The 24,959-nt window shown below is 47.8% G+C and overlaps 1 protein-coding gene and 1 long non-coding RNA gene across 6 annotated transcripts in view; one reads left to right on the top strand and one right to left on the bottom strand.

Moving 5' to 3' along the window:
• The window catches only part of LOC138765073 (uncharacterized), an 80,736-nt gene extending 67,918 nt beyond the window's left edge, over nt 1-12,818 (bottom strand). Inside the window, exons 1-2 of one of the 2 annotated variants that reach the window (XR_011358456.1) lie at nt 12,562-12,818; nt 6,106-6,161 (exon numbers count right to left, since the gene is read on the bottom strand). This is a non-coding gene — a long non-coding RNA (uncharacterized lncRNA). The remainder of the gene's footprint in view (nt 1-6,105; nt 6,162-12,561) is intronic. The other variant, XR_011358461.1, reaches the window with a different exon arrangement.
• palld (palladin, cytoskeletal associated protein) overlaps nt 3,963-24,959 on the top strand; it is a 485,446-nt gene continuing 464,449 nt past the window's right edge. For all 4 annotated transcript variants that reach the window (XM_069941703.1, XM_069941714.1, XM_069941705.1 and 1 more), the window contains exons 1-2: nt 3,963-4,105; nt 4,363-4,488. The gene's annotated coding sequence lies outside the window, so the exon portion shown is untranslated. The remainder of the gene's footprint in view (nt 4,106-4,362; nt 4,489-24,959) is intronic.

Below are 24,959 nucleotides of genomic sequence, written 5' to 3'. Positions count from 1 at the left end.
GGTATGGTGGGATATGGCACAAATCAATGGGACTGGGAAGAATAATAGTTTGCTGCAGACTAGATGGGCTGAAGGGCCTGCTTTTTTTTGCTGAAGTGTTCTCTAGTTCAATACTTCTATTCACATCAGAGGAATAAATTTAAGGAAAATCTGAACTATCCAATTCCAGCCACTTTTCATTTTTGTCAACATTAATTCTGAATCAGAGGAAAATCGAAATCTGAATTCCAAGGGTGTGGACAGAGCTTGCTGTCTTTGTCCTCTTACCATCATTCACAATCTGCCTAAGCATGGCTCACATACACTTGTCCACGGATTGAAGGGTTTAACACGTAGCACAGTTAGCGTACAGGTGGCACTGTTAATGCAGTGTTTTATGCAATGCTGCTGTGTAAATCATTTAAGGATAACCGAGGAGGTAGTGATGGCTGTGTTTATATAAAAAAAAAGATAAAGGTGGACAAATCTCCGGGTCCGGACAAAGTATTCCCAAGGACACTCAGGGAAACTAGTGTACAGAGAGTGGAGCCATTAACAGAGATATTTAGGATGTCACTGGTCACGGGGGTAGTGCCAGAGGATTGGAGAGTGGCTCGTGTTGTTCCGCTGTTTAAGAAATGGTCCAAATGTAAGCCTGGAAATTATAGACCTGTAAGTCTGACGTCTGTGTTGGGTAAGTTGATGGAAAGTGTTCTGAGGGATGGCATTTACAAATATTTGGAAGAACAGGGATTGATAGGTAGTAGTCAGCATGGTTTTGTCAGGGGTAGATCATGCTTAACAAACTTTATAGAGTTTTTCGAGGGGGTTACAAAAAAGATTGATGAAGGGAAGGCTCTGGATGTTGTCTATTTAGACTTTAGTAAAGCATTTGATAAAGTTCCCCACAGGAGGTTAGGAAAAAAAGTGGAGGCATTAGGTATAAATAAGGAGGTAGTGAAATGGATTCAGAAATGGTGAGATGGGAGGTGTCGGAGAGTAGTGGGAGAAAATTATTTGTCAAATTGGAAGCCGGTGACGAGTGAAGTTCCTCAGGGATCGGTCCTATGTCCACTATTGTTTGTTGTATATATTAACGATCTGGAAGAAGGGGTGGTAAATTGGATAAGTAAGTTTGCGGATGATACAAAGATTGGTGGTGTTGTGGACAGTGAGGTAGATTACCGTAGATTAAAAGGTGATTTAGGAAGGCTGGAGGTGTGGGCTGAGAAATGGCTGATGGAATTTAATACGGATAAGTGTGAAGTGTTGCATTTTGGAAAGGCAAATCTAAATAGGTCATATACATTGAATGGTAGACAATTGAGGAGTGCAGAGCAACAAAGGGATTTAGGAATTTTAATAAATTAATGTGTACACTAAGAGGTCGTCTGCAAGATGAACCCAGAAGGCAAGGCTGTAGCTCTGGACTGCTTTAGCTACGAGGTCACCGGGATGACCCCTGGTGACCTAGTGGTGTAATTACATATCACCACAGCTTAAACTATTGTTCTTGGTGTAGCTAATGTGAGACTGCTGCCAGTAAGAATTTCAGAGAATCTGCATTGTACACGTGTATATGACAATGAACTCATCATTTCTAAGTAACAATTTCATTCACCATGTGTCCTGATCTCTCACCAGCGACATATGTGAGGGGTAATTTAAGGTAACCAATTGACTTGAGTACTGGTACGTCTTTGAGACATGGGAAGGAGGAAACTGGAGCACCCTGGGAAAACTTGTACAGTCACAGAACAAGCATGCTAGCTCCACACAAACAGCACCCAAAGTCAGGATTTGGCAGCTCCTCAGGATGGAGGATGATTTAATTTCACTCCAGCTCTGTAGGATGAGGTGACTGTGATCGCTGGCGGAAGGCACCCAGTGGGATGTCCCAGTGGTTGCACCTAATCCTTATGATGCCTCTTTTCCCTGCATAACCACGTGTCTGTCTGGAAGCCTGTTAAATACCATCGTGTCTGTGTCCACCCATCACTCCCCTTGGAAACCTGTTCCAGACCCCTACCACTCCTTGTGTTAAAGACATGCCCCACATATTTCCTTTAAACTTTTCCCTCTTCTACAGAAACCATTCCTGTGATCTATATCTAAGAGGGCGGACCTTCCAAAACTGTTGCGGATCCAGGAGGGCAGGGAGCAGAGACCAAGCATTTCTCCATATTGTCCTGCTGCCCATTGTGGATGCCAATGGCCTCGTACAGGTTTCATACAGACTATTAAAGGGGCCCAAGAGTGTCCTTTTGAAACCACAGAGGCCCTGCTTAAGATGGCAGAAGTCCTTCCCAAGGTGACCACGAGGAGTTGTGGACTCTAGGTGATCAGCGGACCAGTGCATGGCACCTGAGTGGGAGAACACCCCCCCTCCTCCACCCCGGGAAGACGAACCTACAGGGAAGACGACCACTGCAGTAGATCAGTGAGGTGCTCAGTGGCTGAAGAACGCCCACAGGCTGGCTCGTGGGAGCGAAGCATCCGGTCCAGAATTTGAGAGGGTGTTTTGGGCTCTGAAAACTACATGATAGTATTGGAAGTTCGGATCTGAGGGCTTGGGTTTGCCAATGGATTAAACAGGAAACCTTCTCGTTGCAGAGACTGCGGAAACACTGGAAGTGAATCTACATATCGACGTCACTGAAGGGACGCCCTTGCTTTTCTCTCTCTCTCTTTTGTTGGGGACACTGGGCAAAGCTAGAGCTGCCTCTTTCGTTTGCCTTTATGGCTGGCAGAAGTTACTGAATTTTGTGCATTAATGCATGACAATATATTGATCGGGAAATGACACTTTTACCCTGGGGAGAGAGATTCTGACTGACTACCTGCAGTGAACTGGATTACACGGTCTATGTATTGTTTAGATGGCTGGGTACATCCTCACCTACTCCAGTATAAACCCTGGTTTTCCCACCTTACCTCAGATTCACCTGAGGGCTATTGTGTCTACCAGCCATTGATTATAAGCTATTAAAAGTGTGCTTGTACTCCTTACCTGTCTGAGTGAAATCAGCCATGTTACACTCACCTATCCACGTCTCTCATAATTTTATAAATGTCTATCAGGAAAGTTTGAATATCCTCTTGCCAGATAACGTTGACTAACCATCTCTTGCCAAGGATGCTGACTGAACGGAGTTCCTCCAGCTTCTCAAGGACCTAGCATCTGCAGTTTTAACCATAGAACTGCACATAATGAGGCCCTTTGGCCCAACTACTGTGTTGAACTATTTTTCTACCTACTCCCACTGACCTACACCTGGATCATAGCCCTTCATCTCCCTTCCATCCATGTACCTATCCAAACTGCTCTTTAACATCAAAGTTAGACCCGCAGTCACCACTTCAGCTTGCAGCTCGTTCCACATGCTCACCACCTCTCCCCCTTAAACATTTCACCTTGACCCACATCCTCTAGTTCTTGTGTCACCTAACCTCGGGGAAATAAAGCCTGCTTGCATTTACACTGCATATCCCCTCACAATTTTGTAAACCTCTATCAAATCTCCTTTTTTTTTCTTCAGGGAATAAAGCCCAAACCTGCTTAATCTTTCCCTGTAACTCGATTCCTCAAGTCCTGGCAACATCCTTGTAAATCTTTCAATCATATTGATATCCTTCATGCAGTTAGGTGACCAAAACTACAGAAGTTCTCTTGATCACTTGTGCATGTTACTGAAGGGTTGGATCATGGGGTCTGCTGTATCCCTGAACCCGTTTCATGTCCTCTACACCCAGACTTTGGTTCCGAAACCTTCCTGAAAACCAGCAGCCTCCATGCTGCCAAACCCCGTCTCCTGGCTTTGAGCTCAGGCAGCCTGTTGCAAGAACTCCTGATATAGGGCATTCCACTGAAACCTGATCCCAGCCTCCAAATATAGATGCTTGCAGGCAGTCACTCTGCAGGCACCCGGCAGATGTCTGCTGTGGCGGACCGCAACTGCAGCTCCCCGCAGTCCTCACAAAGGCACAACCTTGGACGGCGACCAGGGCCCTCGGAGGGGAGGAGGAAGGGAGAAAGAGACAGACAGAACACCAGCAGATGACAAACCTTCCCAGGACCTTGCTCCCGCTTGACCACAGGGCTTGAGGCTGCTTGCTGTCGGCAGTGGTAAGCCCCTTTTAAACCTGACTCTCCCTTCAGCATTCTGTAGCAGTGTGTGGCTCCCTGTCACTTAGAGCAGCAGAACGCTGGACGAAACCCTAAGGGTAGGATAGGATAAGGGGTGAGGGGTTGTTGGGGATCTGAGCGTCGAAACCATCTTGGGTTTGTGGAAGTGTAAATATCTGACTGTGTGGCCCAAAATGGAACCTATCTGAGGATCGTGTACAATGACATGAACTTTCCATTTTCTTTGTTTCTTTCAGGCTTTTGGAATTCACCGCTTGAGTGCTGGTTCAACAAGAACTTGTAAGCCGGAGAAAACGGTGGAGAGTGCTTCATCTGGACAGGGTTCAATGGGACTGATGGGAGAACTGTCCCGCAGCAGACAGGTACAGCTAGTAAATAGGAAGGGACGGTGAAATGCAACCTGCTAAGGAACTCGGTGGGGTCGAGCAGCATCAGGGGAGGGAAAGAAAGGTCTGGATTTCAGACTGGAACCCTTTCACCGAAACCTGGACCTTCATGGAGTCTTGGGGAAGGGTTCCAGCCCAAAATGTCAGGCATTCTTCTTCCTCCCGCTGATGCTCCTCAAACAGCCGATTCTCCTCCAGGTGATTGGGTGGGGCTGCGTGTGGATTCCAGCGTCTTCAGACTCTTGTGCCTCCCTTAAATGGGCAACGGAGGTGGAGGGTGGAAGTGGGCAAATCATTGCCAGTACCTCCAAAAAAGAGTCTTGGTGCGACAACACTGGGGTCTACCTCCTTTGGAAGCAATTCAGAGAAGGTCGATTCTGGGGATGAAGGAGTTGGTTCTGAGGGGAAAAATTTGAGCATGCGACTCATTAGAAATTTAGAAGGATAAGTGATCTCACTGAGGAGGATTGGTGGGCAGATGCTGAGAGGTTGTTTTCCTTCATGTGGGCACTTTGAACCAGGAGGAGTTGATTTAGATGTGAGTAGAGCTCAGGAGGAGGTGATTTTCCTCAGTCATGAAACACAAAGTCTGCGGATGCTGAGATTGTAGTTAAAATGCACAGAAATGTTAGAGAAACTCGGCCAGTCTCGCACCATCCACAGGAGGTAAAGATGCATTATTAAATTTTATCAAATTTTCAGACCTGAGCCCTTGATGAGGTGAGGTGCAGAGCCAACAACCTGTATCTGAACGTTAATAAAACAAGAGATGGTTGTCAACTTCAGGAGGTCCCAGGGCATCACTCTCCATTGACTGTTGATGGCTCTACCGTTGAGGTCATCAAGAGTATCAAGTTCCTTGCCAGACTATCTCACCTGGTCCCTTAACAATGGCTCCATAACTAGAGACCCCAGCAGCACCTCTACTTCCTGTGAAGGTGGAGGAAAGTTCATCTTCCACCCTCCATCCTCACTGTGTTCTGCAGAGGATGTATTGAGAACATCCTGAGCAACTGCATCAACGCCTTGTTGAAAAGCTGTGCCTCCTCAGACCGTAAGACCCTGCATAGGATCGTAAAGTCAGCGGAAAAGATCATTGGGGGCTCCCTGCCTACCATGAATGACATCTACAGGACATTAAAAGTGATTAAACATTGTGAAGGGCTTCACACGCCCCTCACGTAAACTGTTCTCCCTTCTGCCATCTGGTAGGAGGTTCTGTAGCACTTGGGCCCTTGCATCCATATTGGGTGACAGTTTTCTCCCCCAAGCCATCAGATTCCTGAACTCCCAGAACATAAGTGGATAGTGTACCGTGGGCTTTTACTGTATATGTCTTAATGTTTTAACTTATTTTTTAACTTGCATTTAAATGTGTTCTGTGGTCCAGGAGAAACACCATCATCTTTATTGTACAATGCATGGTATGAATGATAAATAAAGGTGACTTTTCTTAGAAGGGTTCAGGCCTGAAACATCAGTAACTTGTACCTTAAAGGGCTCAGGCCCAAAATGTCAGTAATGTATATTTATCCCTTATGCACATACATTGAAGAAGGGCTCAGATCCGAAACATCTGTACTATATCTTTACCTCCTATGTAGGCTACGAGGCTGGCTAAGCTCCTTCAGCATTTGTCTTATTTTTTCCTGTAACACAGGAGAAAGGGCTAGTGACAGAGTTCCTTGAGTTCTGAGATTCCAATTAACCATATAACAGTTTACAGCACAGAAATAGGCCATATCGCCCCTTCGAGTCCATGCCAGTTCACTTGAATTACTCCACTAGTTTCTCCCCCTCCCCTCACTCTGCCCATAACTCTCCAACCCCCTCATATCCACGTACACATCCAACCTTCTCTTAAATGACAGAAGGGACCCTGCCGCAACTATCTCCTCTGGAAGATCATTCCATTCTGCCATCACTCTCTCAGTGAAGAAGCATCCTCCAACATTTCTCCTAAAGTTTGTCCCCTTACCCTTATGCCCTCTTGCTCCAACCTCCCCTGTCCTCGGAGAAGATAGCGATGAGGAGGAAATCCTTCCCCTGGATGCTTGTGAAGCAGTGGCAGAATCATTGAATATATTCCAGCCAAAGACTAAAACTGTTAAAACTGAGATCAGATGTTCAAGTATTTGGATACCCAAGGGCTTTGTGTGTGATAGGTCATGTCTAACGAACTTTTGTAGAGTTTTTCGGGGAGGTTACCAAGAAATAGAGGAAGGAAAGGCTATAGATGTTATCAACATGGAGTTTAGTAAGTCCTTTGACAAGGTCCACATGGGAGGTTAGTTCAGACACTAGGTATCCATGGAGAGGTTGTAAACTGGATTCAAAATGTCTTCTCCCATTCAGTCAAAGTGGTGGTGGATGACTGCTTCTCAGACTGGAGGCCTGTGACTAATGGTGTGCCTCTGGGATCAATCCTGGGACCATTGTTGGTTGATGTCTATATCAATGATCTGGATGACAATGTGGTAAATTGGATCAGAAGGTTTGCTGATAACATTAAGATTGGAGTTGTTGTAGAGAGCGAGGAAGGCATCAAAATTTGCAGAGGGATCTGGACCAACTGGAAAAATGGGCCAGAAAATGGCAGATGGAATTTAATGCAGACAAGTGTGAGGTGTTGCACTTTGGCAACAAAGCAAGGTAGGACATGCACAGTGAATGGTAGGGCACTGAGGTATGTGGAGGAACAAAGGGACCTAGGAATACAGATACAGGATCCCTTAAAGTGGCTTCACAGGTGGATAGGATTGTTAAGAAAGATTTTGGTATCTTGGCCTTCATAAATCAAATTCCTGAGTATAGGAGTTGGGATGTTATGGTGAGGTTGTATAAGACATTGGTGAGGCCAAATTTGGAGTATTGTGTGCAGTTCTGGTCCCCTAGCGACAGGAAGGATATCAGTAAGGTTGAAAGGGCAGAGAAGATTTTCTAGGATGTTGCCAGGTGTTCAGGAGTTGAATTACAAGGAAAGATTAAACAGTTTAGGACTTTATTCCTTTGAGCATAGAAAAATGATGGAGGTTTGAGGGGTATAGACAGAGTAAATATGAGAAGGCACTTTCCACTGAGATTAGAAGAGATAAATACGAGAGGACATGGTTTTAGGGTGAAGGGGGGGGAAAGGATTGGGGGAAGTTCTTCACTCGGTGTTGGGAGTGTGAAACGAGCTGCCATCTGACATGGTAAATGCAGGATTGATCTGCATCAATAAATTGGATAGATACATGGATGGGAGAGGACTGGAGGGTTATAGACTTGGGTCTACATCAATAGAACTAGCGGAATGATTCAGCACAGAATAGAAGGTCCAAATGGCCTGTATTCTGGGCTGTAGTGTTCTATGGTTCCATTTACGACATGGATCATTGCTTAAATTAGGCTCAAAGAATTAACTTTTCCATTCAGCACACAGCATCCTTTACCCATGGCCATCAAAATAAGGACTGCCAGACTGGGGAGCAGCTTTTTCCTGCAGGCTGAGATTGATGAATGGTATTCTATAACTGAAAAATTTATTCCATAACATTTATACATATTGATGTTATATTTCGTCTTTCTGTATATGTGATAATTATGGACTGTGTATTGTGTGCATGAATGTTCACCATGGTCCGGAGAAACACTTCCTGGTTTTGTGTATACAGTCAGATGATGATGAACTTGGGATTAGTGTAAAGAGTGAGGAAATGGTACTGAGGCCAGGACTGGATTAGTTATCTTATTAGTAGGTGGTGCAGGGCTCGAGACGAGTACAAAAACAGAAAATGTTGGAGGAAAGCTCAGCATTTGTGGAAATTAATGGCTCTGGCCTGCAATCCTTGTGAGAGTTGGAACAATTGGCTGTATCACCAACTCAGCCTCCTGTGCTACAATGCCATATAACAGCAGAAATGATCTGCTCCTGAGGTCTATAAATTGGCTAAGTTTGTAACTTGCCATTATCCTCATCCAGTTCTCAGCTGTGGGACTTCATTCTTTCACCCAGTGAGTCAAGAAAGAGGTTCATAGGTTCAGTGTGCATGCACGGAACTGGGGGAATGGTCTCAGATTCTCAGTTCTCATTTAATTGAATTGCAATACTGATGTGCAGGAAAAAAAAACTTTGCTTTGCATGCTATCTGGGCAAGTCTGCAAGTGATGGAATAAAATAAAATGTAAATGCAAAGTGTAGAACAGTGGTTCTCAACCTTTTCTTTCATTTAAATGGAGACAAGCTAGGGAGTGGGGAGGTGCAAATGGATCTGGGTGTACTTGTTCACTGGTCACATGCGGTTCAGAAAGCTGTGAAGAAGGCAAATGGCATGTTGGCTTTCATAAAGAGGGGATTGGAGTATAGGAATAGAGACGCCCTTCTGCAGTTGTACAGGGCCCTGGTGAGACCCCACCTGGAGTATTGGGTCCAGTTCTGGTCTCCAATTTTGAGGAAGGACATACTAGCTATAGAGGGTGTGCAGCGCAGATTTACAAGGTTAGTTCTAGGGATGGCGGGGTTGACATATGTTGAAAGGCTAGAAAAACTGGACTTGTATCCGATGGAGTTTAGAAGGATGAGGGGGGACATGATTGAGGTATACAAAATTATCACGGGGATAGACAGGGTGAAGTCGGATTACTTGTTCCCAATGATGGGGGAGACGAGGACTAGAGGGCATAGTTTAAGAATACAGGGTAGGCCCTTTAAGACGGAGATGAGAAAGCATTTTTTGACCCAGAGAATTGTGAATCTGTGGAATGCTCTGCCACAGAGGGTGGTAGAGGCAGATTCGCTGATTATGTTCAAAAGAGAGTTAGGTAAGACTCTAGTGGGCAAAGGAGTTAAAGGTTATGGGGATAAGGCTGGAAAGGGGTACTGATGGTAGTGATCAGCCATGATCTGTAAAATGGTGGTGCTGGCTCGACGGGCTGAAGGGCCTACTCCAGCTCCTATTGTCTATTGCCACTCACATCCCACCTGAAGCAATCCCTTACTAATCACAGAGCGCCTATGGCATAGGGAATACTTAAAGTGGTCTGTGGGTGGGAAGGGGTGGAAAATCACTGCTCTAGACCCAATTGTTACTGAAATATTTGGCATGAGAAAAATTGTCATTGGCCCATTTCCTTTGGAGTTGTGAAACCTTGCACATAACGAGTCAATTAGGTACAATTAAAAGTGGTTTTCAAACTTTTTCTCTCCACCTACATCCCACCCTAAGCAATCCCTTACTAATCACAGAGCACCTATGGCATAGGGATTACTTAAAGGTTGAGAACACTTGAGTGTAATTAGTGCATCAACAACCAGGGGGAGATTGAACGTAGGCCATGGAACACCTAAAGCAAAATATGTCTGGCCATTCCAATCTGCCTCAAAGCACCCATGTGAGGCATTGCAATTGAGCATAGCATTGTCCTCCCAAGGTCCATTTGGATTGAGGGTGGGTGGGGGGGGGGGTGGTAAGAGGGGAGTCTCTAAATTACAAAAGGGTGTAACATTTTAAAAGACAAAGTGCAGGGAATAGTGGAAAGGGCATCATCTTTCACCATGGAGAGGTTAATTTAATTGAATTCTAACTAGGAGATATTCTTCTTCTTTGGCTTGGCTTCGCGGACGAAGATTTATGGAGGGGGTAAAAAGTCCACGTCAGCTGCAGGCTCGTTTGTGGCTGACAAGTCCGATGCGGGACAGGCAGACACGGTTGCAGCGGTTGCAGGGGAAAATTGGTTGGTTGGGGTTGGGTGTTGGGTTTTTCCTCCTTTGCCTTTTGTCAGTGAGGTGGGCTCTGCGGCCTTCTTCAAAGAAGGTTGCTGCCCGCCAAACTGTGAGGCGCCAAGATGCACGGTTTGAGGCGTTATCAGCCCACTGGCGGTGGTCAATGTGGCAGGCACCAAGAGATTTCTTTAGGCAGTCCTTGTACCTTTTCTTTGGTGCACCTCTGTCACGGTGGCCAGTGGAGAGCTCGCCATATAACACGATCTTGGGAAGGCGATGGTCCTCCATTCTGGAGACGTGACCCATCCAGCGCAGCTGGAACTTCAGCAGCATGGACTTGATGCTGTGCACACAAGATTCTGGTTCCCCAGCCTGCACCGCCCAATTACATCCTTGCTACCAATTAACCTTGAGGATGGAGCGGAGTCTCCGCTCCATCCTCAACATTCATTGAAGCGCTTTCATCCCTAACGTCGAAGTACTCAAGATGGCAGAGGTCGACAGCATCGAGTCCACGCTGCTGAAGATCCAGCTGCGCTGGGTGGGTCACGTCTCCAGAATGGAGGACCATCGCCTTCCCAAGATCGTGTTATATGGCGAGCTCTCCACTGGCCACCGTGACAGAGGTGCACCAAAGAAAAGGTACAAGAACTGCCTAAAGAAATCTCTTGGTGCCTGCCACATTGACCACCACCAGTGGGCTGATATCGCCTCAAACCGTGCATCTTGGCGCCTCACAATTTGGCGGGCAGCAACCTCCTTTGAAGAAGACCGCAGAGCCCACCTCACTGACAAAAGGCAAAGGAGGAAAAACCCAACACCCAACCCCAACCAACCAATATTCCACTGCAACCGTGTCTGCCTGTCCCGCATCGGACTTGTCAGCCACAAACGAGCCTGCAGCTGACGTGGACATTTACCCCCTCCATAAATCTTCGTCTGCGAAGCCAAGCCAAAGAAAAGAAAACCAATTAACCTACAAATCCAATACATTTTTGGAGAGCATGCTCCAGTGAGTTTGTGGGATTCTAGCATATAACCTAGCAATGTTGCTCCATTCGAGAAGGTTGGGAGGGGTAAAGGGAATGACCAGCCAGGGTTAGTTCAATTGGTCAAACAGTGTACTTTATATAACAAAGTTGACTATGTAACCAAAGATTCGGGCTTGGGCCCTTCAAGGTATGAGGAAAAAATTAATGTGGGTGATGTATTTTTATCTTTGCTGCATAAAGGACACTCTTTGACCTGCTGAATTTCTCCAGCCCTGTGTTTTTACTTCAATCACAGCATCTGCAGACTTTCCTGTTTCACTCCTTACTTCAGTTGGTCATTATGTTTTTGCAAATCCCCTCCCACAATCCAAGATTTAAGGAGACCTGGGGAGGGTACGCAAGGCTGAGCTCAGTGTGATTTCTCTCGTGGGTACTCGGAGGCAGACTGGAATGGCTGGTAGAAATGGAGCCTTGACCTGGGTTCAATCTCCCCCTGAGGCACTGGTGAGACCTCACTTGGAGTATTGAGAGCAGTTTTGGGCTCCTCCTTTAAGAAAGGGTGTGCTGACATAGGAGAGGGTTTGGAGGAGGTGCACAAGGATGATTCAGGGAATGAAAGGGTTATTATGAGGAGCGGTTTGCAGTTCTTGTCCTTGTAGGAATTTGGGAGAATCTCATTGAAACAGAATAGATGTAAGAATGTTGCTTCCCATGGTGGGAGTGTCTAAGACCAGAGGGCACAACTTCAGGATTGAAGGGTTTCCACTTTGAACAGAGATGCAGAGGGATCTCTTTAGCCAGAGGGTGGTGAATCTGTGGAATTTTTTGCCACAGGCAATTGTGGGGGCCAAGACATTGGGTGCATTTAAGGCAGAGATGGATAGGTTCTTGATTAGCCAGGGCAAAACAAACTTTCTCACTGCACCTCAGTGCAGCTTATAATAAACTTGATGTGCAGGTTAAACATGTCACTGGAAATTGTCACTTATGTAGGAGAGTCTGGGGTGGGCAGGGAGCTGAAGAGAATAAAATGAGATCAGTGTGAGTAGATGTTTGATTGTTGGTGTGGAGAGGTAAGAGATCCTTTTGAACATGGAACATTGAACATTACAGCAAACAGGCCCTTTATCCAATGATGTTATGCCCACCTAAACAAACCAACTCAACAAACAAAATTTTCCTGCCTTCACACCCATAACCGTCTATTTTTCTTGCATCCATATGTGTCTTGAGTTTAAATGTCCCTATTGTACCAGCCTCCTCCATCACCCTTGACAATGTATTCCAGCCACCCACTACTGTTTTTTTTTAAACTTAGCCCTGATGTCTCCCCTGAACTTTCTTCCCCCTCACCTTGTACAGGGGTGATAGGCAATAGATTGTCCGAAGCAAACTCTGAATGCCTCCTGAATTACATCCTCGGAAGTTCAGTAATGGATACTGCTCCTTGGGTCACTGACAAGAACCTCGGGGTGATAAATGCTAGTTCCAGCAGCTATTTTGTGCGTTTGCATGTCCCTACTGTACTTTATCAGCCGCTTGACATCTGCGACCTTACTGAGAATACAAGCAGGTCAGTGTTTATGCTGAACGACTGTGATGTCAGAGCTATTTTTGGGTCTCTCACCCAATGCTGAAGTATCCATGATTTGTACAGACTGCTCTGAGGTCCCACTCTCGTTTGAGGTTCCACAGGGTGCTTCAGTAGAAGGGGTTGACAGCAATCTAGAAATTTCTTTCGTGATTCCAGGGCTAACAATGCAAGTTACTCGATTGTTATCCAGAAGCCTGTGCTCATGCCCTGGTGCTGGAAATTCAAATCTCCGGAGTTGATGCTCAATTTTTAAATTAAATTTAGACGGGCAGGCCCTTTCAGCCCACATGCCCGTCCCACCCAAATGGCCGACAACCCGGATGCATTTTGAAAGGTGGAAGGAAACCAGAGCACTCAGTCGAAACCCACGTAAACACAGGGAGAATGTACAAACTTGCAGGCAGTGGCAGATTCGACCCTGGTCTCTGGCACTGTAACAGCATTCATCACAATCAGGCTGAATGTCATAAATAAGTCACAAAATTTGTTGTTTTGTGGCAGCAGTATTGTGCATTACTGGTGGAAAAGTTGCCATAAATCATATTTCCTTAAATGCACTATTTAAAAACAAAAAATGAGTGGAAAATCATGAGGTGGTGTCTGGAGTTCATTAATCCATTCGGAGATCTGATGGTGGGCAGGGAAGGACCTGTTTTTGTACTGATGGGTGTTTGTCTTCAGGCTCCTGTACCTCCTCTCTGATGGTAGCAGTGAGAAGAGGGAATGGCCTGGGTGGTGGGGAGGTCCTTGAGGGTAGAAGTTGCTTTCTTGAGTCACAGCCTCTTAAAGATCTTCTGAATAGAGTGAAGACTAATGCCTACGATGGTGCAGTTTGCAACCCTCTGTAGCCTTTCCCTGTGCCGACAGTGATGCAACCAGTCAGAGCTCTCCACAGAACATCTGCAGAAAATTACAAGAGTCTCTGGAGATGCACCAAATCTCTTCGAACTCCTCACGATGTTTAGCTACTGGCGAGCTGCTTCAGAATTGTATCTATATGATAGCCCCAGGATAGATCTTCAGAGATGTTGACACCCAGGAATTTGAAGTTCTTGACCTCCTCATTCCCCCCACCCCCGCCCCACTGCTGACCCCTTGATGAGGACTGGTTTGAGTTCTCTTGCTTTCTCCTCCTTGAAGTACAAAATCAGTTTCTTAGTTTTGTTAATGTTGAGTGCTAGATTGTTGGTAACACCACTCAACTAGCTGATCTATCTGTCATAATGCGATATTATTGTCATATCCAGAATATGACAGGATGCAGAATTGTGGAAAAATGGTAGGTGGGTGATGCATTTTGGTAGCTCAAACTTGAAGGCAGAATACATGGTTAATGGTCGGATACTTAACAGTGTGGAAGAACAGAGGGACCTTGGGATCCAAATCCACAGATTTCTCAAGGTAGCAGGCCAGGTTGAGGGAACAGTTGTGAAGGCCTATGGTATGCTGAGCTTTATTAATCGAGGGATTGAGTTCAGTAGCCATGATGTAATGCTGCATCTGTATAAACCCCTGGTGAGACCACACCTTGTGTATTACGTTCATTTCTGGTCCTCTCATTACAGTAAAGATGTGGAAGGTATGGAGAGCATGCAGAAGAGATTTACCAGGATGCTACCCAGATTGGAAAATAGGACTTATGAGGCAAGGTTAGCAGAACTTGGACTTTTTTTCCTTTGGAGTGAAGGACTCAAAGTTGGGTTGCAGTTACAACAGCTTATTAAGAATGATTGGCCTTCATCGCTAGAGGAAATGAGTTCAAGAGCAGGGAGGTCATGCTGCAACTGTACAAGGTACTGGTGAGGCTGCACTTGGAGAACTGGGTGCAGTTCTAGTCTCCAGACTTGAGGATATACTGGCCTTGGAGGCAGTCAGAAGAGGTTCACCAGGTAGATCCCGGTGATGAGGGGGTTGACCTACGAAGAGAGACTAAATTGCCTGGGATGATACTCACTCGAATTCAAAAGAATAAGAGATCTTAGAAACATAAAATTATGAAAGGGGTAGAGGTTAAGATAGAGGTAGAAAAATTGCTTTCACTGGTAGGAGAAACCAGAACTAGGGGACACAGCCTCAATATTCAGGGGAGTAGATTTAAGATGGAGATGAGGAAAAGCAGTGGAGGGGGGAAAGCAGTGGAGGGGGGGGGAAGAAGTGGAGGATCTTTGGGTTGTGGGTGCCTGGAAGGCCTTGCCAGGCATGGTGTTGGAATATTTGGGGCATTTAAGAGACTCTTGTGCACGTGAATGAAATAAAAATAAAGGGTTATGTGGTCAGAGGGTTTTGCTTTTTTAAGTATCTATAGGTTAGCAAAAAATTGTGCCCCGAAGGGTCGGTACTGTGCCCCGAGGGGTCGGTACTGTGCCCCGAGGGGTGGGTACTGTGCCCCGAGGGGCGGGTACTGTGCCCCGAGGGGCGGGTACTGTGCCCCGAGGGGCGGGTACTGTGCCCCGAGGGGCGGGTACTGTGCCCCGAGGGGCGGGTACTGTGCCCCGAGGGGCGGGTACTGTGCCCCGAGGGGCGGGTACTGTGCCCCGAGGGGCGGGTACTGTGCCCCGAGGGGCGGGTACTGTGCCCCGAGGGGCGGGTACTGTGCCCCGAGGGGCGGGTACTGTGCCCCGAGGGGCGGGTACTGTGCCCCGAGGGGCGGGTACTGTGCCCCGAGGGGCGGGTACTGTGCCCCGAGGGGCGGGTACTGTGCCCCGAGGGGCGGGTACTGTGCCCCGAGGGGCGGGTACTGTGCCCCGAGGGGCGGGTACTGTGCCCCGAGGGGCGGGTACTGTGCCCCGAGGGGCGGGTACTGTGCCCCGAGGGGCGGGTACTGTGCCCCGAGGGGCGGGTACTGTGCCCCGAGGGGCGGGTACTGTGCCCCGAGGGGCGGGTACTGTGCCCCGAGGGGCGGGTACTGTGCCCCGAGGGGCGGGTACTGTGCCCCGAGGGGCGGGTACTGTGCCCCGAGGGGCGGGTACTGTGCCCCGAGGGGCGGGTACTGTGCCCCGAGGGGCGGGTACTGTGCCCCGAGGGGCGGGTACTGTGCCCCGAGGGGCGGGTACTGTGCCCCGAGGGGCGGGTACTGTGCCCCGAGGGGCGGGTACTGTGCCCCGAGGGGCGGGTACTGTGCCCCGAGGGGCGGGTACTGTGCCCCGAGGGGCGGGTACTGTGCCCCGAGGGGCGGGTACTGTGCCCCGAGGGGCGGGTACTGTGCCCCGAGGGGCGGGTACTGTGCCCCGAGGGGCGGGTACTGTGCCCCGAGGGGCGGGTACTGTGCCCCGAGGGGCGGGTACTGTGCCCCGAGGGGCGGGTACTGTGCCCCGAGGGGCGGGTACTGTGCCCCGAGGGGCGGGTACTGTGCCCCGAGGGGCGGGTACTGTGCCCCGAGGGGCGGGTACTGTGCCCCGAGGGGCGGGTACTGTGCCCCGAGGGGCGGGTACTGTGCCCCGAGGGGCGGGTACTGTGCCCCGAGGGGCGGGTACTGTGCCCCGAGGGGCGGGTACTGTGCCCCGAGGGGCGGGTACTGTGCCCCGAGGGGCGGGTACTGTGCCCCGAGGGGCGGGTACTGTGCCCCGAGGGGCGGGTACTGTGCCCCGAGGGGCGGGTACTGTGCCCCGAGGGGCGGGTACTGTGCCCCGAGGGGCGGGTACTGTGCCCCGAGGGGCGGGTACTGTGCCCCGAGGGGCGGGTACTGTGCCCCGAGGGGCGGGTACTGTGCCCCGAGGGGCGGGTACTGTGCCCCGAGGGGCGGGTACTGTGCCCCGAGGGGCGGGTACTGTGCCCCGAGGGGCGGGTACTGTGCCCCGAGGGGCGGGTACTGTGCCCCGAGGGGCGGGTACTGTGCCCCGAGGGGCGGGTACTGTGCCCCGAGGGGTGTACAGATGCAATGAAATTCTTGCTTTTTGAAGTCAAATGTAGTTGATGCATTTTCCTCAAGAGTATACATTGAATTGCTATTTCTGGCAGGACAGGAAAAGAGATGGTAAGTATAAAAGTTAAACATTCACAGTTACTGTTAGTGCAAGGAAAAAAAAGTGATGTCTCAACAGTACTGCCAGATCTGTTGGTGATTGACAGATCTACATGGTCAAACCAAAATGTATACAAATAGCCTTGAATAAAATCTGGAATGTGCTCTTTAATCACGTGAATTGTTTGATTACAAATTTAAAATTGTATTGGGCAAATTAAGGAAAAAATGTCTTTGACATTATGGAGGGCACTGTATAAAATTCAGTAATGTCCTCCTAATCGCAGCTGCTGGAATCTGGGGGAACTTGTTGGGTCGAGCACCCTCAGTGGGAAAAGAATGGTTGATGTTTCAGAGTCAAAATTCTTCGCGGAGTCCCTCCAGATTGTTTTCTTTCCTGCCCCAGTGCTTGGATGGTGAATTTTCTAAGTGACTCCCCGGTCCACAGTAATGCTGTGGTCTCCAGACACCACCTGAAATCTTCAAGGCCACACCACAGCTCGACCCCCCCCCCCCAACACAACCAGCAGTCCAGCTGGTAGAGCACCTGCCTCACCGTTTTAACAACAGCAGTTCAATCCTGACCGCGGGTGCTGTCTGGGTGGAGTTTGCATGATCGACTTGTCAGTGACTGTCCCAAAAAGTTTCTAATGGGCTACTGTAAATTGCCCCCAGTGTGTCAATGAGTAGTAGAGGAAGAGTTGGAGGATGAGGGGCGAATAAAGGGGATTCGTGTACACTTGATGTTGGTGGATGTTTGATGGTTGCCATAGATTCAATGGGCCAAAGGGCTTGCTTCTGTGCCCCATAACTATTTGACATGCTGTTCACTTTGTGTTCTTGCTGTAACAAAAATAGCCCCACGAACCATGGTGAAGCAACAAAAATATGGACTAGTTTTTAAGGAACATTTTGAGCGACATATCAGTTAGCATAATGCTATTAGATTGCCAGCATCCCAGGTTCGAATCCAGCACTGTCTATAAGGGGCTTGTATGTTCTCACTGTGACTTGCGTGGGTTTCCTCCAGGTGCCCAGGTTTTCACCCACATTCCAAAAATGTGATTCGTAGGTGTATTTTGGCAGCATGGGCCAGAAGGGCCTGTTACTGTATGTCTAAATTTAAAAGTGTATATATATTAAGTGGGGTAAAGTAGCAAAAGTTCAATGGGATTTCCAGACCTCAACAGCTGATAGAAAGATTAAATAGGGGGAATGAATCAAGAGTGTAATTTTATATATTTCAAGTGGAATAATATTCTTTTTCAAGATTCTTATTGTCATGTAATAAAACAGGTGTGATATTACACAAAATTGCATTTTGTCTGACTTGAGGCAGACAAAGATTTGCCATCAGCAGAAATTGGCCAGCACCCCTTACAGTCCAAGAAGGAGAAACAAAAGAGAGCTGTTGTTTCTTCCCCCCCCACCCAGCACCTCCCCCCACAGCACCTTCCCCCCCCCCCCCATCCAGAGTCACTGAGTGTTCATGGATTTGCTTCCAGCACTCCCTCAGCCTCTTCAGCTGTGCAGATTTTAGTCCAAACAATCGGTAACCTGAGCACCAAACCTAAGATAAGATCAGGAAGCCTTCAGCACCCCCTTGCATCTCTGTTTCAATACCTGGTACCCCTTCAGCCAGTGTGGAGCCAGTCCCCAGCAGTCTGCAGCCTGGTTCTTGATCCCAGTCCATTTTGAACAAGGAGCTCAGTGCCTGGTTCTGGTGGATGACCAGATAACAAATGGGTCAAAGGTCTGATTTTCACTTCTTCCTTCCTCCCTCCTCCTGCTCCAACAGCAGGGCTTCAATTTCTTCCCATTTTTATCTTCACCTTTTTCTCCTGGAGGAAAAAGGCACTCGAGAGAAGTGCCTTGTGGCTCTGTCCATGGAAGACTTAAGGACTTGCCCTTTCATTACATGGGAGTCGTTCTCCATCTTTCACTGGAGTAGCAGGTCCTTCAGGTGATATCATAGGTTGCTTTCCCAGTTAATTCCCTGGATAGGAAGCCCCTTGTACTGTTTCCAGTGGGCCAACCTTAACTGGGACACTAATTGCTTTTCCACCAAACATGCCCAGGCATCAGTGTTCTACCTTCAACTGGAAATGAGTAACTTTCTGCTGTTGCTTTTCCACTGGTTTTATAAGCACACTGGCATCAGCAAATGCCGGGGATGTGAGTAGGGGTAGAGCTGGATATTTGACGCTGGCATTTGGACAGCATTGCTTTTCCACTGGACCCTGTCCTGGTAATTCCTGAGACAGGGTGCCAGTGGAAAAGGAGCTATTGTTACGAGCCCAGAGGACCCCAAAACCCAGCAGCAATAGATATTCACCAAGACAAATGGTTACTTAAACAAAAGTTGCTTTTAATTATCTTTAAATATGAAAATAGAATCAAACTTTAACTTGTCTCTATTGACTTACTTAACCTAACTTAACCCCCTTCTAATTCTAAGACCACGTGTGTGTAAGTTCAGAAAAGTTCTTTGGTTTACAGTCCAATCTTGCTTCTCTTTCCTCCAAGCTCACTTGTTGCAGGCGATTCTTATACTGTGCACATAATTTAACATTTATAAAATTCACCAGGCTTTGGTGCTTGAGGGGTATATGGTTGCCGCTCAGTAAGGTGGTTCTTGGTTTTCAGAGAGAGATTTGTTGTTCCAGGACATCCACAACTGATGTACTTCTATCAGCCACTCCGGTGTCTTGCTGACGATTCTTGCCCCTTCAGGGTTCTCTAGATGATAACCTCTTACTTTCATGTCACCACAGAGTCCCTTTTTGTTTCACTTTTTCCAAGTGAAACATTAGACAGCCAGAACTCTCCTCTTGCATGAACCACAAGGGCTTTGACCAGGCCCCCTTTCAAATGGGCTTTGACCAGGCCCCCTTTCAAATGGGCTTTGACCAGGCCCCCTTTCAAATGGGCTTTGACCAGGCCCCCTTTCAAATGGGCTTTGACCAGGCCCCCTTTCAAATGGGCTTTGACCAGGCCCCCTTTCAAATGGGCTTTGACCAGGCCCCCTTTCAAATGGGCTTTGACCAGGCCCCCTTTCAAATGGGCTTTGACCAGGCCCCCTTTCAAATGGGCTTTGACCAGGCCCCCTTTCAAATGGGCTTTGACCAGGCCCCCTTTCAAATGGGCTTTGACCAGGCCCCCTTTCAAATGGGCTTTGACCAGGCCCCCTTTCAAATGGGCTTTGACCAGGCCCCCTTTCAAATGGGCTTTGACCAGGCCCCCTTTCAAATGGGCTTTGACCAGGCCCCCTTTCAAATGGGCTTTGACCAGGCCCCCTTTCAAATGGGCTTTGACCAGGCCCCCTTTCAAATGGGCTTTGACCAGGCCCCCTTTCAAATGGGCTTTGACCAGGCCCCCTTTCAAATGGGCTTTGACCAGGCCCCCTTTCAAATGGGCTTTGACCAGGCCCCCTTTCAAATGGGCTTTGACCAGGCCCCCTTTCAAATGGGCTTTGACCAGGCCCCCTTTCAAATGGGCTTTGACCAGGCCCCCTTTCAAATGGGCTTTGACCAGGCCCCCTTTCAAATGGGCTTTGACCAGGCCCCCTTTCAAATGGGCTTTGACCAGGCCCCCTTTCAAATGGGCTTTGACCAGGCCCCCTTTCAAATGGGCTTTGACCAGGCCCCCTTTCAAATGGGCTTTGACCAGGCCCCCTTTCAAATGGGCTTTGACCAGGCCCCCTTTCAAATGGGCTTTGACCAGGCCCCCTTTCAAATGGGCTTTGACCAGGCCCCCTTTCAAATGGGCTTTGACCAGGCCCCCTTTCAAATGGGCTTTGACCAGGCCCCCTTTCAAATGGGCTTTGACCAGGCCCCCTTTCAAATGGGCTTTGACCAGGCCCCCTTTCAAATGGGCTTTGACCAGGCCCCCTTTCAAATGGGCTTTGACCAGGCCCCCTTTCAAATGGGCTTTGACCAGGCCCCCTTTCAAATGGGCTTTGACCAGGCCCCCTTTCAAATGGGCTTTGACCAGGCCCCCTTTCAAATGGGCTTTGACCAGGCCCCCTTTCAAATGGGCTTTGACCAGGCCCCCTTTCAAATGGGCTTTGACCAGGCCCCCTTTCAAATGGGCTTTGACCAGGCCCCCTTTCAAATGGGCTTTGACCAGGCCCCCTTTCAAATGGGCTTTGACCAGGCCCCCTTTCAAATGGGCTTTGACCAGGCCCCCTTTCAAATGGGCTTTGACCAGGCCCCCTTTCAAATGGGCTTTGACCAGGCCCCCTTTCAAATGGGCTTTGACCAGGCCCCCTTTCAAATGGGCTTTGACCAGGCCCCCTTTCAAATGGGCTTTGACCAGGCCCCCTTTCAAATGGGCTTTGACCAGGCCCCCTTTCAAATGGGCTTTGACCAGGCCCCCTTTCAAATGGGCTTTGACCAGGCCCCCTTTCAAATGGGCTTTGACCAGGCCCCCTTTCAAATGGGCTTTGACCAGGCCCCCTTTCAAATGGGCTTTGACCAGGCCCCCTTTCCATGAGCTTGCCAGCTTGTCCTGCTCTAGCCCCAGCTACTTCTGCTGGCTGTAACGCTGTCACTGTTCTCTTTCTCTCTCTCTCTCATGTGGGCGTGCTCTTGTGTGGGCGTGTGGTCTCCTTGCAAAACCACATGACCCTCTTGGAACAAGTTCTCTTCAAGACAATCTGTGGCTCCAGCAAGATCTTTCATCTGTTTCCTTTAGTAAACAATTATCTATTAGTGAAGTCTCTTGAGTACTCTTCAAAGCTCTTGCAAAAGCTGTTAGGCCCTGGTATGTCTAGCATTAGCAGAGCTCCAGTATTTTAAATAAGATCTGTTTTAAAGTGTTCATATGTGACCTTCTCCAACAAACCCTTCCCAATTTATCTCCCAAAAACATATCTATATACTCTGTCACACTACAGAGTGGCACAGAACAGAAATGGGCCCATTGCTCCACCACAGCCATGCTCACTCCTCTGGCCCATCTATACTGCAACTTGATTACACTTACACTTTTGCCTGCATTAAGACCCCATCCTTCTATAACTTTTGAACTATCCATCTAAATGGCTTTTCAAGTTCATATTAGTTTATTCATCGTCCATTTGTGCAATAGACATAACCTATACAGACAAACAATATACATATGCAAAACATGCATAGAATAAATAAATATTGTTAAATAAATATTGTTAAATCAATAGTGGAGTCTCGGAGGGTTAATGTGAGCAGTTCCTTTGGTCGTTCAGCGGTCTCCCTGCCCGAGGGAAGAAGCTGTTCCTCAGCCTGGTATCTCTTTCTCGATAGGAATAGCTAAAAGATGCTATGTGCTGGGTGGAAGGGGTCCTCAATGATTTTGTGGGTCCTCTTCAAACAACAATCCCAGTAGATGAAGTTGATGGAGTTATCCTCTCTTGTGTGGGGTGGGGGGGGGGGGGGGGTGGGGAGAGAGACAGGAAAGAAAAGACAACTCTCTTTTGTTTCTCTTTCTCGGACTATAGGGGGCATTGGCCAGTTATCCTCTCTGCCATTTTTGTGGTCCTGCAGATTGGCCTCCAATCCAATGCTCTCCAGCAACTATACCAATCTGTGATGTTAAACTCTAGCGTTGATAGCATACTCCAGATGGATTATCTAGCCTATGCGCTTAAGAGAAACCTTACCTATAGTCTCATCATTAACAGTGAGGAAGGTGATGTTCCAAGGTTGCCCATTAGCTACCTGAATGGGGCATCTTGTGTTGAGGGTCTTATTGGAAGCAGAACAGTGTGTGTTGCTGTCTCACCATTCAGGGATCCAAGGTTGACCTGGTCTTGCTTCTCACGAAATTCCCCCAGGTATTCCTATATCCTCAAGGTGTCCCAGAAGGTGACTCCGGTCACTGTAAATTAATGGGAAATGAATCAAATGCGCGTTCATGGCCATGAAGATGGAACACATTTCACGGTTACAGGAGGGAAAGAGATTACTCCGTATGGGCCAAATAAACTCCTTCTGTGCTAAATACCAATTAACCTACAACCCTTGGTGCGATTTGAACAGTAGGAGGAAACTGGAGCAAACCCAAGCTGATGTGGGGAGAACATGCACCCCAACATTGAACCCCAATCCCGATCATCAGTGCTGTAACGGTTATGCCAACCGTGGCTGCTCACATCAAATCAGTAGTGATCTCTGAGCTTTTTCAGCGAGATCAAGAGAGTCCTAGAAAGATACAACATGGAAACTGGCCCATCAGCCTATCAAGCCTGTCTAACCATCCATCAAACAAGCTGGAATAGATGCAGATTCTTGAGAATGTCACGGGAACTGTATGGCTTAAGTAATGAGGAGAGGCTGAAGCATCTTGGGCTGTAGGTGTATGAAATAATGAGTGCCATAAATGAGATGAATGGTCACGGTATTTTTCTTGGGGTAGGGGAGTTCAAAACTAGACTGCATAATGTTAAGGGAAAAGATTTATTTTTCATTTTTAATGATGTTGCATGAAGAAGCCCTTCCGGCCAAATGAAACCCAGGCAGGCTCACTACACCCAATTATTCTACCAACCCCATATGTTTTGGAGGGTGGGTGGGAACCAGAGGAAGACCATGCAGGTGACAGGGAGAACTTGCAAGCTATCTTCACCCAGTGGAGTGGAAGGGGGACCATTTTACCCTGTTTGTAGTTTCACAATATGTGATAATTGTATTTTAATTTGTATTCCCTTCATTTATTATAAAAACCAATTAAAAAAAATTGAAAAGAGAACTTACAAACTCCTCACTGTCAGCACGCAATTCAAACCCAGAGCCAAGCTGAGCAGAACTGGAAGCTCTGACCAGATCTACCGGGACCATTGCCTGAAGAGGGCGCACAAAATCAGTGAACTGGTGTGGACTCAAAAGGCCAACATGGCCTGTTTCCGCTCCGTATATGGTTATTAGGACCATTGTAATAGCATTTCAGTAACTATTAAGCTGCCATTGAAAAGGGGACCTATGGGGCAACTTCTTCGTGCAGAAGGTGGTGGGTATAGGGGACGAGTTGGCAGAGGAAGTGATGAAGGTGGGTACAATTAAAACTTTTAGACAGGTGCATGGATAGGAATGGATTGGAGGGACTTGCATCTGGGACTAGTATGGATGAGTTAGGACTGTTTCCATGCTGCATCAGTCGATGACTCTACTAATCCTGCATTCATCATAGATCATGGCTATCTATAACCTGACTCAACTTACCTCTTCTCTCGTGTCCCTTAATACCTTTGCAGAACCAAAGCCTTTCAGTGTCATATTTAAAATTAACCATTGGCCTCGTACCAACTACTTTCTGAGGGACAGTTGCACATTTCTCTCAACCTTGGTGTTTCCTGCCTTCTCTCCTGAAGGTTTAGGCCTTGGTTCCCTGCACTCACTGACCAGAAACAATTTGTTCCCATCCCCTATATCTCTTCACCTTCATGGGGCAGGCCCTTTCCCCTCGCTGTCGGCTGAGAGCTTGGAGCTCCTGTTACTGGACTGGGATCTCAACCACAACCTTCTGTCTCAGCAGCCAGAGCTGCTTCACAGTTGATACCATAGGAGCAGAAGTAGGCCATTTAGTCCATTCAAGTCTACTCTGCCATTCCATCATGAACTGATCCATTCTCCCCTATCTTCTCCCTGACTTTTCGGATACCTATCAATCCCTGCCTTAAATACACCCAACGACCTGACCTCCACAGCTACTTGTGGTAGCAAATTCCAAAGGTTCACCACTCTCTGGCTAAAGAAATTTCTCCTCATCTCTGTTTTAAATGGATGCCCTTCATTTCTGAAGTTGTTCCCCCTCTGTCCTTGACCCTCCTACCATGGGAAACAACTTTACCATATCTACTCTTGTCAAAGCCTTTCAGCATTCACGGTGCTTCTGTGAGGTCATTTCTCTCTTCACCAGCCCCCCCCCCCCCAAATCATCTGAATCCCAAGGAGTACAGTCCAAGAGCTGTCAAACAATATCCTGGGATGAACAGCTGGAACCTATTCACTGAACCATTCCACAGGGCCAATAAGAGGGGAGATCCTGTCTGACTAATTGGATAGAATTGTTTGGAAGAGTTATCTCAATGTATCAATGAATGCAATGTGGGTGATGTCGTCTTCATGGACTTCAGAAAAGCTTTAGGCAAAGTCCCACAAGGGGAACTGATCTAAATGGTTATATATAAAGAAAAATCATTGGACCCAGTACAATTTGGCA

Source organism: Narcine bancroftii, chromosome 1 (assembly GCF_036971445.1).
Source record: "Narcine bancroftii isolate sNarBan1 chromosome 1, sNarBan1.hap1, whole genome shotgun sequence".
In the NCBI taxonomy this organism is placed as follows: Eukaryota; Metazoa; Chordata; class Chondrichthyes; order Torpediniformes; family Narcinidae; genus Narcine; species Narcine bancroftii.
This window is presented reverse-complemented; position numbering and strand designations above follow the sequence as displayed.